Source organism: Schistocerca piceifrons, chromosome 3 (assembly GCF_021461385.2).
Source record: "Schistocerca piceifrons isolate TAMUIC-IGC-003096 chromosome 3, iqSchPice1.1, whole genome shotgun sequence".
NCBI lineage: Eukaryota > Metazoa > Arthropoda > Insecta > Orthoptera > Acrididae > Schistocerca > Schistocerca piceifrons.
The window spans coordinates 372,599,769-372,617,442 of record NC_060140.1 but is presented as its reverse complement, the minus strand read 5'-3'; positions in this window follow the sequence as shown (position 1 = coordinate 372,617,442).

Sequence of the window (17,674 nt, the reverse complement as noted above, 5' to 3'; positions counted from 1 at the left end):
ACGTAAGAATTTAGAAAAGTATAATTAATCTTTAGTTTTAACAAATGTTTGGAGGGTTTAGCCTGCCTTTTGACACCCAATCCTCGCTCCACAGCCCACAAAACTACAGTAGCTAAGTGAGGCCTTTATGAAAATCGTAAAAATTCATCCAACGAATACCTTCGCCTGAAATTTCAGTTTTTTTCACAACAATGTTTCTTTGAACACTGAATGTAAACAATCTACTCGGCCAAGGTCTAAGCTGCCATTGTTATAGCAATAACAAATGATAAATTTTTTAATCAATAGTGCTCAAATCTTAATATTGCTACTCATTCATTATTCGTAATAACTTAAAAGGAGGTGCTCGTACCTGTGTCCACACTAAGTACATTAGGTCGAATGAAAGAGGTCCTGCAAATAAAGAGCACATACGATTCTCTGGCTCAACCATATAGGGAAGCTAAAATAAGAACGTGAAGCAACGAGGATAAAGACTTGGTTTCACACAGTCCCTGTTTCGTATGTATACACGTAGTGCGACACATGCCAAGATTCACATACTGTATTTCCGCACAACATACGAGTGTATCCCAATGTTCACATATAATGTCGCATACATCATGCGAGTTCGAGGACATGGAAAAGAAAGCGAAGAAATTTAAGTCATTTGCGAAGAGGAGGAGGTTAGTATTTAACGTCCCGTCGACAGCGACGTCATTAGAAACGGAGCACAAGCTCGGATTAGGGAAGGATGGGGAAGGAAATCCGCCGTGCCCTTTCACAGGAACCATCCCGGCATTTGCCTGAAGCGATTTAGGGAAATCACGGAAAACCTAAATCAGAATGGCCGGACGCCGGTTTGAACCGTCGTCCTTCCGAATGCGCGTCCAGTGTGCTCCACCTCGCTCGGTAAGTCATTTACGAGGAGACTTCAAAAAGTAAATTACAATTTCTAGTGGCAGGCTAAGCAACATTTTATTGAATGCTGCTCTACACTTTTTAGTAGCACCGATAAACGACACTTGTTTTTCAGCATAGTCACCTAGTCGCTGTAAACAACGGTCAGGACGTTCTACCAGTCGTTCAACGCCTCGACGATACAAATCCGTTGCCGAGCCATTCGAAAACCTCCGTGTGAACCTCCTCGTCGTTGGAAAATCTCTTTGCCCCCAAATGTTCTTTCAGATTACTGAAAATATAGAAATCGCATGGTGCAATATGGCGCATGCTTCCAAGCCTTCCGTCCAAAACGCTAAAGTAAAGCTTTTGTTGAGCGCGCATTGTGGGACGTTGCACTGCCGTACAGGAGAATAATATCTTAGGGGACCACGCGTGGTTCAGGTCGAAAAAAATCGATTTTCGGTTTTCATCATATTTCGATAGATTAAGGTTTTGTTTTAAGTGCTCTGAAAAGGATTTTCCTGAAAAACTTTTTTTTCGAGCATTTAAAGAGCATTTTCCTACCACGTGTGTTTATGTGCCACGCCCACTTTTCTGTCTCCCACTTTTCTGCATATATTTTAGATCTTTATATCCCCTACATTGCACGTTAGGGACCTTCTTTTTTTTTTTTTTTTACGCCCGAGTGTGTTGGCTATCCTTGGAATGCAACGGTCGGTATTCTTTTGTTTCTGCTATTTGTAAACAACACGCTTTCAAGCACGCGGTTAGTTTTGTTCAAGTGTGGTTGCGAGTAGTTGTTATAGAAAACCTGCAGGTATTTTATGGGCAGACAATTAGGAGAAATAAAGAAAATCTGGAGGCAATGAAGAGAGATGTTTGGGCCATATTCTTCCATAAGTCTTCTACTGATGATAAGCAATGTCATTGATTGTGTCCATCAGGAGAAAATTCGTGGTGCAAATACAATAGGGCTCAGGCAACTGGAAAATCTTATTCTCACGGCCGGCCGGAGTGGCTGTGCGGTTCTAGGCACTACAGTCTGGAACCGAGCGACCGCTACGGTCGCAGGTTCGAATCCTGCCTCGGGCATGGATGTGTGTGATGTCCTTAGGTTAGTTAGGTGTAATTAATTCTAAGTTCTAGGAAGAAGTTAAGTCGCATAGTGCTCAGAGCCATTTGAACCATTTTTATTCTCACCAGCATTCTCTTCCTGCTGCTGTTATTACAACAATTAAACCTATTTTCAGGGACTTGGCTCGTCTTGACCTTCTAAGGAAATGTCTGCATGGGCAGACACAGAACCCAAATGAATGTTTCAACAGCATACAACTGTATTTGTACGCATGCATACAATGAAACTAGGAGTTCATGATGCTGTTATTACATTCAGTTGTGGTAATATTGGAAAGTGTTGGGTACGGAAAAAGCTGGGAACTAGTACTGGTGAGACTATGATCACTGGGCTGCAACATTGCGATAAAATGAGGATAGCCGATGCAGACAGGTCTGCATCTAATATGGTCAAGAACGCGAGACAAACATCCAGGAAGGTGAAAAAGAAGGTGGAAGATCTGCTAGAGGCCAAAGAAGGGCCATCATATGCAGCAGGACAGTTTTAATTAACTGTAAGTAACAAATTTCAAAAGTTTTTTCTTTAAAGTCAATTTCCCGCAACTAAAATTTTCAGTACGTATGGCCCATTATATCAGAAACTATCATAGATAAATGAATGAAATTTTCAGAGACTCTGCATAACATAAAAAGCCACCTCTGGTAATACATTCATTAATATTCTCCCATTAGGAAGCTCACAAAAAATATTTTCTCCAGAAAAATTTTAATATTTTTTGTTAATAAATTTCAAAAATGATTTCTTAAAAACTATAAAATGGATAAAGTATATTTTAGTACAGTTAACTCTATTAGCATCATGTATCATACATTAAAAATATTAAGGCCCTGCAGCAAATAGTTTTCTCAGAAATGGGTCAAATACTTGCCTAAATTAACATGGGTTAGATAGGCAGGGTGTGGTCTCCTTAATTTTCCACGCCCCTTGTTCTCTGTGGCATCGCGCAACGATGCCGGTGTGGCACAGCACGAATCGTCATTAATGGCACACAACATCTTCAGAGTCGAAGAAGATGATGGCCATAACCTTCCCTGCTGATGCAATTTTGCGTTTCTTCCGCGGAGGCGATGGGGTGTGTTTCCATTCTGTAGACGCTCTCTTTGTCACAGGTGTGAAATGAAACATCTATTTCTCATCGCCCGTAATGATGCGGCTTAGGAAATCATTGTCTTCAGAGGTTAACACTTTAAAAAGGCCAGTGACACCATAAAAGTTGCGCCTTTGTGTGCAGGTGGCACTGATCGTGGAACGCAGCCTGAGCGCAGTTTTCGATACTGCACGCGATACCGCATGGAATGAGAACTATGATTTGAATAAACAAGACCGCTGCGACTGTTAGAAATCTTTATTGATGAACACGACCGTTTTCGCAGATTATATTTGCATCTTCAGGTGCTTCCCTTTGTTTTAATGATTGCCACTCCAATTCACGTATCATGTCTGTAACACCATCTCCCCTATTTCGCGATAATATAAAACGAGCTGCCCTTCTTTGTACTTTTTCGATGTAATCCGTCAATCCCACATGATGCGGATCCCACACCGCACAGCAATACTCCAGAATAGGACGGACAAGCGTGATGTAAGCAGTCTCTTTAGTAGACCTGTTGCACCTTTATGTGTTCTGCCAATGAATCGCAGTCTTTGGTTTTCTCTGCACAAAACACTATCTATGCGATTGCTCCAATTTAGGTTAGTTGTAATAATTTTAATCCTTTAGTATTTAGTTGAATTTATAGCCTTCAGGTTTGTGTGACTTATAGCGTAATCGAAATTCAGCGGATTTCTTTTTGTACTCATGTGAATAACTTCATACTTTTCCTTATTCAGGGTCAATATCCGCTTTTCGCACCATACAGATATCTTATCTAAATCAGTTTGCAAGTCGTTTTGATCATCTGATGACCGCACCATCTGCAAACAATCTAAGACGGCTACTCAGATTGTCTCCTATATCGTTAATATAGATCAGGAATAATAGAGGGCCTACAACGCTTCCTTGAGGAACGCCGGATAGTACTTCTGTTTTACTCAATGACTTTCCGGCTATTACTACGAAGTGTGACCTTTGTGACAGGAAATCACGAATCCAGTCGCACAACTGAGGCGATACTCCATAGGCGCGCAGTTCGGTTAGAAGACGCTTGTGAGAAACAGTGTCGAAAGCCTTCCGGAAATCTAAGAATATGGAATCAATTTGACATCTACTGTCGATAGCACTTATTACCTCATGAGTATAAAGAAATAGTTGTGTTTCGCAAGAACGATATTTTTTGAATCCGTGCTAACAATGTGTCAATAAATCGATTTTTTCGAGGTACTTCATAATGTTCGAATACAGTATATGTTCCAAAACCCTACTGCAAATCGACGTTAGTGATATAGGCCTGTAATTCAGCGGATTACCCCTACTTCCCTTTTTGGGTATTTGTGTGACTTGAGCAACTTTCCAATCTTTAGATAAGGAACTTTCTGTGGGCGAGGCATTGTATATAATTCCTAAATATGGAGCTATTGCTCTGAAAGGAACCTGACTGGTATACAATCTGGACCGGAGAAAGGAACCTGACTGGTATACAATCTGGACCGGAGGCCTTGCCTTTATTAAGTGATTTAAGCTGCTTTGTGACACCGATGATATCTATTTCTATGTTTCTCAACTTGGCAGTTGTCCTTGATCGGAATTCCGGAATATTTACTTCATCTTCTTTGGTGAAGGAGTTTCGTTTAATAACTCTGCTTTAGTGGCACTGTCATTGTTGACTTCACCGTTGTTATCCCGCAGTGAAGGTATTGATTGCGTCTTGCCACTGGTGTCCTTTATGTATGACCAGAATCTCTTTGGGTTTTCTGCCAGACTTCGAAACAGAATTTTGTTGTGGAAATTATTAAAAGCATCTCGCATTGAAGTATGCGTTATATTTCTAATTTCTGTAAAACTTTGCCAATGTTGGGGATTTTGCGTTCTTTTAAATCTGGCATGCAGTTTTCGTTGCTTCTGCAACAACGATCTGACCCGTTTTGTGTACCATTAGGGATCAGTACCATCACTTATTCATTTATGTGGTATATATCTCTCAATTGCTGTCGATACTATGCCTTTGAAAACATTCCACAACTTTTCTACACTTACATGATCAGATCGGAAGGAGTGAGACTGTCTCTTAAAAAGGCGTTAAGAGCATTTTTATTTCTGATACTTTTTTTTATTCCTTTGTATAAAGTGAAGCACCTGAAGATGAAAATTTAATTTGCGAAACCGGTCGTGTTCTCCAATTAAGATTTCTAACAGTCGCAGCAGTCTTGTTTATTCAAATCACGGAATTTTTCGGCTGTGGTTGCCCTACATAGAAGGGAATGAGGGCTGCCTATAGAGAGGCGCACTCCCTGAGCAATGTCCGCGATAGTCACTCGGCAACTGCTGCGAATCACTTCATCAACTGCCTGGAGATTGTCGTCTGTCGTCGATATCGATCGTCTTCCTTCCCGATTAGCATCAGTAACGTCTGTGCAGCCTTCTCAGATTGTAGGCAGCATTTCATTACACAACACTGCTTTATGTCCGTATTCCACCAGAACTTCACTGTGAATCCGTGTACAGTTTAGAAAAAAATGGCTCTGAGCACTATGGGACTTAACATCTATGGTCATCAGTCCCCTAGAACTTAGAACTACTTAAACCTAACTAACCTACGGACATCACACAACACCCAGTCATCACGAGGCAGAGAAAATCCCTGACCCCGCCGGGAATCGAACCCGAGAACCCGGGCGCGGGAAGCGGGAACGCTACCGCACGACCTGTACAGTTTAGACGTTTTGATCACAAGAATCGTATTGCCCCACGGACTTCAATTCTGGAGTACGTTTCCAGCTGCTGCGACATTTAACCCGCACAGTGTATGCACCTGTTGCTCTAACCGCTCTTTTTCAGTATCTGCAGGATTCCCGGGCCGGCCGCTGTGGCGCTTCAGTCCGGAAACGCGCGACCGCTACGGTCGCAGGTTCGAGTCCTGCCTCGGTCATGGATGTGTGTGATGTCCTTAGGTTAGTTAAGTGTAAGTTCTAGGGGACTGATGACCTCGAATGATAAGTCCCATAGTTCTCAGAGCCATTTGAACCAGGATAGCCGGAAAGTGTACTTTCTTCTCGTACTGTGGAATGGTTTCAGCGCGAGACAACATGTGTAACATGTTTGCTGAAGATGCGACGTACGTTCGTTCTTAATACTCATTTAGCAACTTTAACATATAAGGGGCAGTCAAATGAAAACGAGACGGATGGAAAAAGCAAGTAAGCTATTATTTCAAAAGTAATCGCCGCAACAGTTGATACATTTATCCCCTGTGAGACATGACGGTCACTGTCTTCATGAAAAATGTTGGCGGTTACCTACGGAACCATGATTACACCCGTGCGTGTACCTCTTCGTTCGAAGCAAATCGATGGCCACGAATGTCGTCCTTCAGAGCTGCAAAAAAGACATCGGGACTGTGTGGAGGATGTGTAAGGTCTTCCCAGTGAATCTTCTGCAGCGTAGTGGAAACAACCTTGGCAACTGTGTCCTAAGCAGGCATTAGCGAAACATAGAAGCTAGCGCACTAGATAGTCTTCGAATGGTACTCCGGCTGACTGTTTTTACTCAGTACGACTGAATATTCTCCACTGTTCGAATTAAGTTAAACTACTAATCCGCCTCGGGATATCTTTACTACTCAGTACCTAAACAAATGTTCAAATGTGTGTGAAATCTTATGGGACTTAACTGCTAAGGTCATCAGTCCCTAAGCTTACCCACTACTTAACCTAAATTATCGTAAGGACAAACACACACATCCATGCCCAAGAAAGGACTCGAACCTCCGCCGGGACCAGCCGCGCAGTCCAGGACTGCAGCGCCCCAGACCGCTCGGCTAGTACGCAAACAGATTTAATTGCGGACGCTATGTGTCCTTTACAAGTTCTGAACTTGATATCGTGCTCGACGTGTACCGACAATAATCCGTGAACTTCCATTCAATTATTACCGTTATACTGGCTTGTTTCGGGACTTCATTAAAGTAGCGCCGAGATGTTCCCGTTTGCCATTCGCCATTCCGTTATTTACAGTCGATCGTATGGTCGTGTGGAGCTACGACGGTGGAGAAGCAAAATATGGATATCGAGACAACTTTACAATACACGAGGTAAGCAGAGCTCTTAATCGATTAATAGAAAGTCATGCTTTATCCTGTCTTCCTTCCTTCTACTGAAATAAGTAAACGACTGAATACATTTAGCATTATACCATCACCAACTCAGGCATTCCCCGTACGGAATGATGCGTAGATGCTTTATCGATTTCTAATGGCCAAGTTGCTGGAACTTTCAAAAGACGCATTACGCGTTTTTTTCAGGAAGAACTCTTATGTCACTTCTTCAAATCGATTTGCTTCTCGTTTAGCTCAGGGGGAACTTAGCTACCTGGATATTATTTTTCAAGCTCGTTGTGTGTAGGTCTACTTCTCAGAAGAAACAAAACGATTACAACTTATTATTCGGAAGTTCCTGAAACAAATACAATTCCTGCAGCAACTGCAGATTTTCAGTCTAGTGTTGCACCTTTATTTGCTGAAGGAGTGAGATGATGTGATGAGCTATCTTTTTTTCTGGAATCAGTATGTTATTTTAATCTAGTCGTCACGTTATAACAGCGCACACTCATCAGCACCTACAGAGCTTCTCCAGCACACATTGTTCGAACGTTTATTACGTTATATCATTGTTAATACTCAATCTTACATCTTCTTTATGCTATGGTGCATTGGAAGGAGACGACTCCATAATGTACGGATTCCGCGCTTTTATTATATTCATTGAAACAACATTCACAAGTGACTAAGTAGATCTAATGTCTTAATGTGGCACGGAAACCTTCATGCATGAGCAGACGTGACGAGTTGATAAGAATAATTACAAGTAACAAGAAGCAAGTTCCGTGAGTTATATCAAAAGAAAGCCGCTCATACTAAAAAGAAACTTTTTACGTAACCTTTTCACTCGAACCCTACGCATTGGAGAAATTATGAATTACCATGAAGTTAAATGTAACCTTTTGTAACTACTTTAATTCATTTGTAACATGAAAATAATCGACTAGCGATCAAATAAATGTAGCGCAACATGGTCTCCTGAGCAAGTAACAGATCGAGAAGTTGCTCGGCTGGAGGTAAGAAAAGCTAGTTGTTGTGACTGATGCACACTAGACCAGTAATTTATTCCAGTGGCGAGACATTTAGTGACTAAACGTGTTCGAACAAAAGTATTTAGCTATGTTGTCTAGTAAAATGATTTAATGGCTTAGAGCCAACAAAGTGAAAAGTAAACTGTTAAGTACAAAGCCCCACTCAGCTGACTTTCCGGTGGAATATACATCTCGGAACACAGTAAGCGTAAGTAGAGGTCATTAGTAGGTCGTCTTCTAGCAACATCCTCTTATCAGTAACAACTGTTTCTTGTTGATCGCCAACGTGGCTATTAGGAGTAATGAAACAAACATCAAATTTATGAAGTGTGAAATACAGGAACCAAGGCAGGCGCAAGAAGTGGTTGGATAAGGCGAAGGGAATGTGGGGGGTTCCTGGTAACGGAGATGAAAAAAGAAAATTAAAAGCACCAGATTATTATTTTATATAGTAATGAGCATCGATAGTCAAAAGAGGAATTAAAATATTACACCCAGCAGCAAGAACAAGTAATACTTCAGTCATTTTATTTACTTACGTTTCTTTCAGATATAGCTTGTCTTACGTACCAGACTAACGTTTCTACATTGTCAGTGCGGAGAAGATTTCTCCTAGATCATCAGCTGCGAGTTTCCTGAGAATTTGTCGTGCGTAGTACAGCAATTCAGCGTGCCAGGAACTCAACAAATCGTTGGAAGTCCCCTGCCTAAATGTTGAGTCATGCTCCCTCTATAGCTGTCCATTATTGCGGAAGTGTTGCTGGTGCAGGATTGTGTGCACGAACTAACCTCTCGATTATCATAAGTGTTGGATGGGATTCATGTCGGACGATCTGAATGGCCAAATCATTCGCTCAAAATATCCAGAATATTCGTCAAATCAATCGCGAACAACTGTGACCTAGTGACAATACCGTGGTTGTTTGGGAACATGAAGTCCACGAAGTGGCTGCAAACGGTCTTCAAGTAGCCGAACATAACCATTTCTAATGAATAATCGGTTCAGTTGGACCAGAGCACTCAGTCCATTCCACGTAGGCCTAAACACAGCCCATTCCATTATGGAGCCAGCATCAGCTTGCCTTGTTGACAACTTGGGTCCATGGCCTCGCGAAGTCCGCGCCACTCTCGAACCCTACCCTCAGCTCTTACCAACTGAGCCGGCCGCTGTGACCGAACGGTTCTAGGCGCTTCAATCCGGAGCCGCGCTGCTGCTACGGTCGCCGGTTCGAAACCTACCTGGGGCATGGATGTGTGTGATGTCCTTAGGTTAGTTAGGTTTAAGTAGTTCTAAGTTCTAGGGGACTTATGACCTAAGATGTTGAGTCCCATAGTGCTCAGAGCCATTTGAATCATTTGTCACCTCAGTGCGCAGTGTAACACGAGTATCCGAATGCAGTTTTCATTCCACACCATTACCCAAGGAAAAGAAAGAAAGAAAAATTGATCTAGGCATGAAGTTACATTTTTTTCCGTATACTACAGTGATCCGGAGTCCCCTCCCAGCTTACCGTTACGAAGGACAGGTCAGGGATACTTGGGCTTCACCCTCCGTGCGCGAGAGGTGCCGACGCAATTGCAGATGTATCACAGGGCCGGTTCATTGAGACGGGAGTGCCGGTAAACGCCTCTCCTCGACACTTGCCAGTCCGTTCCGGTAGTTAATTTAAGCCTTTGCTATGCTCCATCGATTAGCAGAGTATTTGGTCTTGTCTGTGTTACGTTTTCCACTCGTCGGCAGCTGTGGCCGAGCGCTTCTAGGGGCATCAGTCTGGAACCGCGCTGTTCCTATGGTCGCAGGTTCGAATCCTGCCTCGGGATTGGATGTGTGTGATGTCCTTAGGTTAGTTAGATTTACGTAGTTCTAAGTCTAGGGGACTGATGACCTCATATGTTAAGTCCCATAGTGCTTAGAGCCATTTGAACCATTTTGTTTTCCACTCGGATTGCTCCCTGGCCTGGCCTTAACGATGACTTTTACTACGTTCTGGTGTTTGTTTTTGTTTAGCCATTAATTTCGGGAACCTTGCAGATCTCGGCTTCAGGAACCGATTGTTTGTTTCACCGATTTCTGCGTTACCGTCAATGCGAGTCCTCATAAACAGTGTTCTACCTCTGGAGAGTATGGTAGATTTTTTTTATATTTACTGAACAAAAATGAGCCGAAACACTTAATAGCTTGTTGGTCCACCATCAGGACGCAATACAATAGGGATTCTGCATGTCATCTATTCGACAACTACACTCCTGGAAATGGAAAAAAGAACACATTGACACCGGTGTGTCAGACCCACCATACTTGCTCCGGACACTGCGAGAGGGCTGTACAAGCAATGATCACACGCACGGCACAGCGGACACACCAGGAACCGCGGTGTTGGCCGTCGAATGGCGCTAGCTGCGCAGCATTTGTGCACCGCCGCCGTCAGTGTCAGCCAGTTTGCCGTGGCATACGGAGCTCCATCGCAGTCTTTAACACTGGTAGCATGCCGCGACAGCGTGGACGTGAACCGTATGTGCAGTTGACGGACTTTGAGCGAGGGCGTATAGTGGGCATGCGGGAGGCCGGGTGGACGTACCGCCGAATTGCTCAACACGTGGGGCGTGAGGTCTCCACAGTACATCGATGTTGTCGCCAGTGGTCGGCGGAAGGTGCACGTGCCCGTCGACCTGGGACCGGACCGCAGCGACGCACGGATGCACGCCAAGACCGTAGGATCCTACGCAGTGCCGTAGGGGACCGCACCGCCACTTCCCAGCAAATTAGGGACACTGTTGCTCCTGGGGTATCGGCGAGGACCATTCGAAACCGTCTCCATGAAGCTGGGCTACGGTCCCGCACACCGTTAGGCCGTCTTCCGCTCACGCCCCAACATCGTGCAGCCCGCCTCCAGTGGTGTCGCGACAGGCGTGAATGGACGGACGAATGGAGACGTGTCGTCTTCAGCGATGAGAGTCGCTTCTGCCTTGGTGCCAATGATGGTCGTATGCGTGTTTGGCGCCGTGCAGGTGAGCGCCACAATCAGGACTGCATACGACCGAGGCACACAGGGCCAACACCCGGCATCATGGTGTGGGGAGCGATCTCCTACACTGGCCGTACACCACTGGTGATCGTCGAGGGGACACTGAATAGTGCACGGTACATCCAAACCGTCATCGAACCCATCGTTCTACCATTCCTAGACCGGCAAGGGAACTTGCTGTTCCAACAGGACAATGCACGTCCGCATGTATCCCGTGCCACCCAACGTGCTCTAGAAGGTGTAAGTCAACTACCCTGGCCAGCAAGATCTCCGGATCTGTCCCCCATTGAGCATGTTTGGGACTGGATGAAGCGTCGTCTCACGCGGTCTGCACGTCCAGCACGAACGCTGGTCCAACTGAGGCGCCAGGTGGAAATGGCATGGCAAGCCGTTCCACAGGACTACATCCAGCATCTCTACGATCGTCTCCATGGGAGAATAGCAGCCTGCATTGCTGCGAAAGGTGGATATACACTGTACTAGTGCCGACATTGTGCATGCTCTGTTGCCTGTGTCTATGTGCCTGTGGTTCTGTCAGTGTGATCATGTGATGTATCTGACCCCAGGAATGTGTCAATAAAGTTTCCCCTTCCTGGGACAATGAATTCACGGTGTTCTTATTTCAATTTCCAGGAGTGTATTTGATTTGTTTCCGGAGGTACGCAGCACCAAGTGTCTACGTATAGGTCACACAACTCCCGTAAGTTAAGGGTACTCGTGGATCCAGCGTCCGGTGCCGTCTCAGGTGTGTCCCATCAGCTTCAGATCAGGCGGATTTGGTGGCCAAAACATTAACGTGAGTCAACTATCATGTTCCTCAGATCTGCCCTTGCGAATACAACAGTTAACCTCCTCGAAGATGCCATTGTCATCATGGAACACATCAAGCATGAAGGGATGCTGTTGGTGTGCAGTAAGTAGTTCACAGTTGTCTTGATGCCTTTGGTAACTATCACAGGTCCCATGGAAGCCCAGGTGAATATCCAAAAGAGCACAAAACGGCCTCCACCAGCCTGAGTCTATAACGGTGTGCATATTTCGAGCCGTTATTAGCCTGTATGATGGCATACCCAGAAACGACCATCGACCTGCTGTTGCAAGAAATATGATTCATCGGCCCAGACGACACGTGTCCGTTGATCCACAGTCCAATCTCTATGCCCACTGCAATCGTAGCTGACGGTGCGGTGCTGTTGGGTTAATGTGGGAACATGTAGGGGCGTCTGCTGCGGAGCCCTGTGTTCAAGGTGCTCTGAAAGGTGTCCTCCTGAACACTTGTCCTGTATCAGCATTGCCGGCAGATGTGTCCCATATCTCTGCCTATCCTGCTTTTCAGAGTAGGCAAGCCTCCGAGTTCTGTGTTCTGTGAGAGGCATGAACATCCAATCCCTTGTCGCCTACTCGTGGTTTCACCGTCCATTAAACACTTTCCATAGAAGCTCACGCTACTAGCACGTGACCAGACGAACAGCTTTGCCGCTTCCGAATTGTTCGTTCGCAAGCAACAGACGGTAGTAATCATAATCAGCCTGTACTTTGTCAAAATTGATTATGTCAATGGAATTCCCCATTTGCAGCTTCTATTATCGCTAGGTCACTGTGGGCTGGGGCTAGAGGCTTGACCAGTAATGAATAAGCCGTGGATTCCAGGTGCGAACCCAGCCACTCGAAGACTTTAAATAAAAATCATCAGCAGACTTCAGGTGCAGGAGTCAGCCTCGTTCTACCAACAGTCTCGTCAAAGAGAAGGGAGGAACGGACAGAGGATCTGGGTACTCTCTTGCCCGTAAAAGCAGGATGAATTATCAATTATCAGCTCTATGAGGATGCAGAAGGCAATGGAAACCACTGCATTAAAGACACATAAAGTGTGTCCAGGGGGCACGTGGTCTGTAACTGAAAACAAGGTCGTAATAATCTCTTCACTGCCAAAAGTTTCCGATTAGTCCCCCATTCGGATCTTCGGATGGGGACTGCGACAAAGGAACATGAGACAAAGATTTTACAGCCAACTAAAGGCGATATTCTACGAGTCCGTTCGTGGAATGTTAGAAGTCTGAATGTGACAGGAAAGCAAAAAATATTAACAGAGGAATGCATAGGATAAGTGCAGAGATAGTCAGTAAAGCCTAATGGAAAGAAGATAAATATTTCTTTTCAGATGAAAAAGGATTAATATAAACATCGGCATAAAACGGTGTAACGCGAGTAGGATTCGTCATGGAACGTAGGGCAAAGAGTGGGTTATTCTGAACGGTTCACTAATAGAATTATTCTCATCAGAATCGACAGACAGTCAGCGCCAAGAACAATACTTGAGGTGTATATGCCGATGTCACAAGCAGAAGATGAAGAGACAGAGGAAATATATGAGGATACTGAACGTATAATTTAGTATGTTAACGGAAATGAAAATCTAGTTATCATATGTGATTGGAGCGCAACAGCAGAAGAAGGAACAGAAGACAGAGCTACGGAAGAATGTGGGTCGGTAATAAGAATGAGAGAGGAGAAAGGCTAATTGAGTTGTGCAGTAAATTTTAGTTAGTTACAGCGAATGCACTGTACAAAAATCACAAGAGGAGAGGTAAATTTGGAAAAAGCCTGTAGCCATGGTACGATTCCATCTGAACTACATCACGTTACGAAATCAGATACTGGATTGTAAGGCCTACCCAAGAGCAGGTCTAGACTTAGATCACAATTTAGTAGGGGAGAATCGCACAGCATCAGCTGGCTTACTGTGTCTGCCAATACTATGATTTCCCTATCCGCCTCCAAGTGGCCGAAGTGTACAGTAAGCAGAAGCAAGCTTGTGTATCCATGTGCACTAGAGTCGTGCCAGTATATCTGCTTCCTCTCTTCAGTGCTATGTCTGCTCTGCGTGATTGATGGTGTTGCTGTAGCTCTTAGCGCACGGAAGATATTTTGTGGCTTGTGATATCCGTTTTGAAGGCTTACTTCTTTTCTGGTTGAAATGGCGGAAAATTAGAAATGAGTAGGAGGAAAATGGAATGAAGAATGCATGAATATGGCTGTGAACTAGTTTATGTCTAACAAAATGACCGCGAGGGAGACAGCTGAAGCGCTTTAACACTTATAAAAAGAAAAGATCGCTACCGAAGTGAAGAAAATAAAATCAGAAAAATATAAAGTCTGAAAGAGAGTTGAAAAAAGCTGAACTTACGTTGGATTTACCAGAATAAAAAAAACCACATAAATTATGGTCATGGAAAATCTTTTACAAAGCGGTGAAGAATACTGAAACTTACTGGAAACAATAGGTCAACAGAAGAGACTGAAAGTGTGTTACGTGTTTGGAGTCGTTTGAAGAAGACTGTGTGCTGCGTATGAAATATAGAGGGTAGGCATCTACAAAGATGGGTGGATTAGGAGACTATTTGGTATTTTATTTGCGATCTCTGTAAAACATAGGTTAACTGAGCTGAAATAGTAACAATAAGTTCTCATGCTTGTGTGTTCTTTATTATTCAACTAGTACCAGAGCACTGTATTATTAACAACCGATATTATCATAGAAAAGACAATTGCTGATACTGGAAGAGACTTTCTACGAGCCTTGTAATTGTAGCTCTCTTACTTTTGATGTATGTAGTACTATACTATAACCAGAAAGTAAAATTCATTATACTGCGCTCTTCACATAACATGTCTTGAGGTACGAGAATAGTATACTAATATTACGATAGCTGGCTAATACTACACGGTTCTCTCCTAACGTTAAAGAATAGACTGAAGCTTAAGACAGTATTTCGGATGAACCAGTGGTGAGGGAAATGGGATACTGAAGTACTGAGGAATGAAGAGGTGCATTTGAAGTTCTCAAAGGCTGTAGAGGCTGCGATACTCTGAAAAGGTCAGTCAGAGAAGTTGGTCAGAGAAATGTAGGTTTAAGGAAGGTAACTGCAAAGAAACCTTGGGTAACGTAACAAATTCTTCATTTGATCGGTGAAAGAAAATTCAGGAAAATACTGCCATTCATCAATAAAAATCACTTAGGACTTAAATAGATAGAAAGTTCAGATGAACCAAAGTGAAATGGCTTCAGGTGAAATGCAAAGAAATCTACAAAGAAATGGCCGTCGGGAGGACTGATTTAGCATGTAAAAAAGTCTCATAACCTGTGGTGAAATTAAAAGTGAAGACGTGAAGAGTGCAATGGGGATTCCAGTGGCAGAGGTAAGAGCGGATATGTGTAAAGAGTACACTGAAGGCCTCTGCGAGGGAGAGGGTCTACGTGATGTGATGGAAGAAGAAATGGGAGTTGGTATAGAAACATAGGGGATTCAGTATTAAAATCAGATTTTAAGGGAGCAGGAGACTTCACAACATTCCTTCGGGAATTCTAAAAGTCATTGGCGGTGATGACAACTATTCAAGCTGGTTGGTAGAATCTATGATGCTGAAGACATACCATCTGACTAATTCTTCACATAATCCCAAAGATAGCAAGGATATCTCATAGGTCCAGGTTTCTGGGAAGTCTAATAAACAGACGAATGGAAAAAAACTGAGGATATTAGATGAAGACCAGTTTGGCTTAATGAAAGATAAAAGCACAAGAAATTTAAAATGATAAAGGCACCGGAGAGCCAGTTTTGATGTCGCGCTGGATATTGGTAACAAAACTCACGAAATATCAACAAATGTTCATAGGATTTGTTGATCTAGAAAAAGCGTTTGATAATGTAAAAATTGAGCAAGGTCTTCAAATTTCTCGGAAAAATAGACGCCAATGACGGGTAATATAAAGTAAGAACAAGAAACAAGATGGAAAAATAAGAAGGGAAAATCAAACACGAAATGCTCGGTTTAATAAGGGTATAAGACAGGAATGCTGTCTTTCACGCCTATTCCTCAATTTATACACCGTAGAAGCATTGACAGAAATAAAAGGGTCAAGTATGGGATAAAAATTCAGAGTGAAAGAATATAACCGTTCAGGTCCAGTGATGATACTGCTCTTCTCAGTGATAGTGAGGAAGGAAGAAGTGCACAATCGATTGAATTAAATTAACAACCTAGTTTTTTATCGACCAATTTCGGTTGAAAAAATTCGGAATTTGTTCCGGGATCGTGCAATACTCCTGCTTCTGCCCCTTAATTCCACGAAGTTCCAATAGGTGGCAGCGCCATACGTAGCCTTCAAAATTGGGTCTGTAACGGAGGTGCGATTCAAACAGAGAGCTGTCGTTGAGTTTCTTTTGGCAGAAAACCGGAGCATCGCAGGTATTCGGCGCGTGCAGAATGTCTACGAGACACGGCAGTGAACAAAAGCACGGTAAGTCGTTGGGCGAGCGAGTGTGCTTCCACTGTGGACAAGAGGGCCACCAGAATGCACTCTCTCAGAAAGCAACGAGAAACCTCTCTGCACGCCTTGTCGCAACAGGAACAGGAAATATGACTCACCTGGCAAAGACTGTGCAACTTATGCAATGGTTTTAGAACGTGAAATAGCTAGGACAGACTATGGATCCATCTAAAATACGAGCAAATGTAGAGTGGTCAACTCCATATCAAATGTACGTAAATCGAGAAATGGAAGATACGTTGCAAAGGAAACGGAAGCACAAGTCCAAGTCGACAGTAGCCAGGAATTGGCGTCGTGCCTTAGCCTGGCGTCAGTAACTTGGGATTATACAGCCACGGAGAGAAGTGTCACATTTTGACGACATTCCAGTACCAATTACTAGTGAATTTATTGAGAAGTAGCATCCTGACTGCATGAATTTCATAGACGACAATATACTGCAGAAGAGCTTACAGACAGCGGTTGCAAAAGATCTCAGAAGACAATCTCTTAAATGGGTTATAGCCCAGATAAAGATGTCTTGCATGATAAATGAACTTGAGTTAACGCTATTTTGTGCAAGAGAAGAGCTGAACATTCAGGAAGCTTTAACACTAACTCATAACGACATGTCCTCAAGGCAAGAGAGCACTTCCTCGTCACGTGCAAAATCATACCAGATGAATTTCGCAAACTTCGTTCAAGGAGAGACCATGTGGCCAACACCTGCTTCAACCCAAGCTGCGACGGCCACTGACAGAAGAGAGCTTCCTAGTGCAGCAACGCCTGCAACAGGACGCTTCCCGACTAATCATCTGTCCAATCCGACACCACATCTGCATGGGACTCCTGCGAAAGTGTATGATAAAGAATCAAATGATGATGATGATAACATCGACACCGCATCTCTAGTCGCAGCAGGCACCCACGCAGCTTCGACATCATCCGCAGAGCCTCCCCTATTTCTGCGTGAAGTGGATTGTGGTGACAGTGATAATGCTGATGAATACTAGAATCGCTAAACACTGAAGTGTAGCAAAAATCAGGTCCTTCCATCAAATACAAAAAATATATCTAGCATTTCGAGACCTACTAAA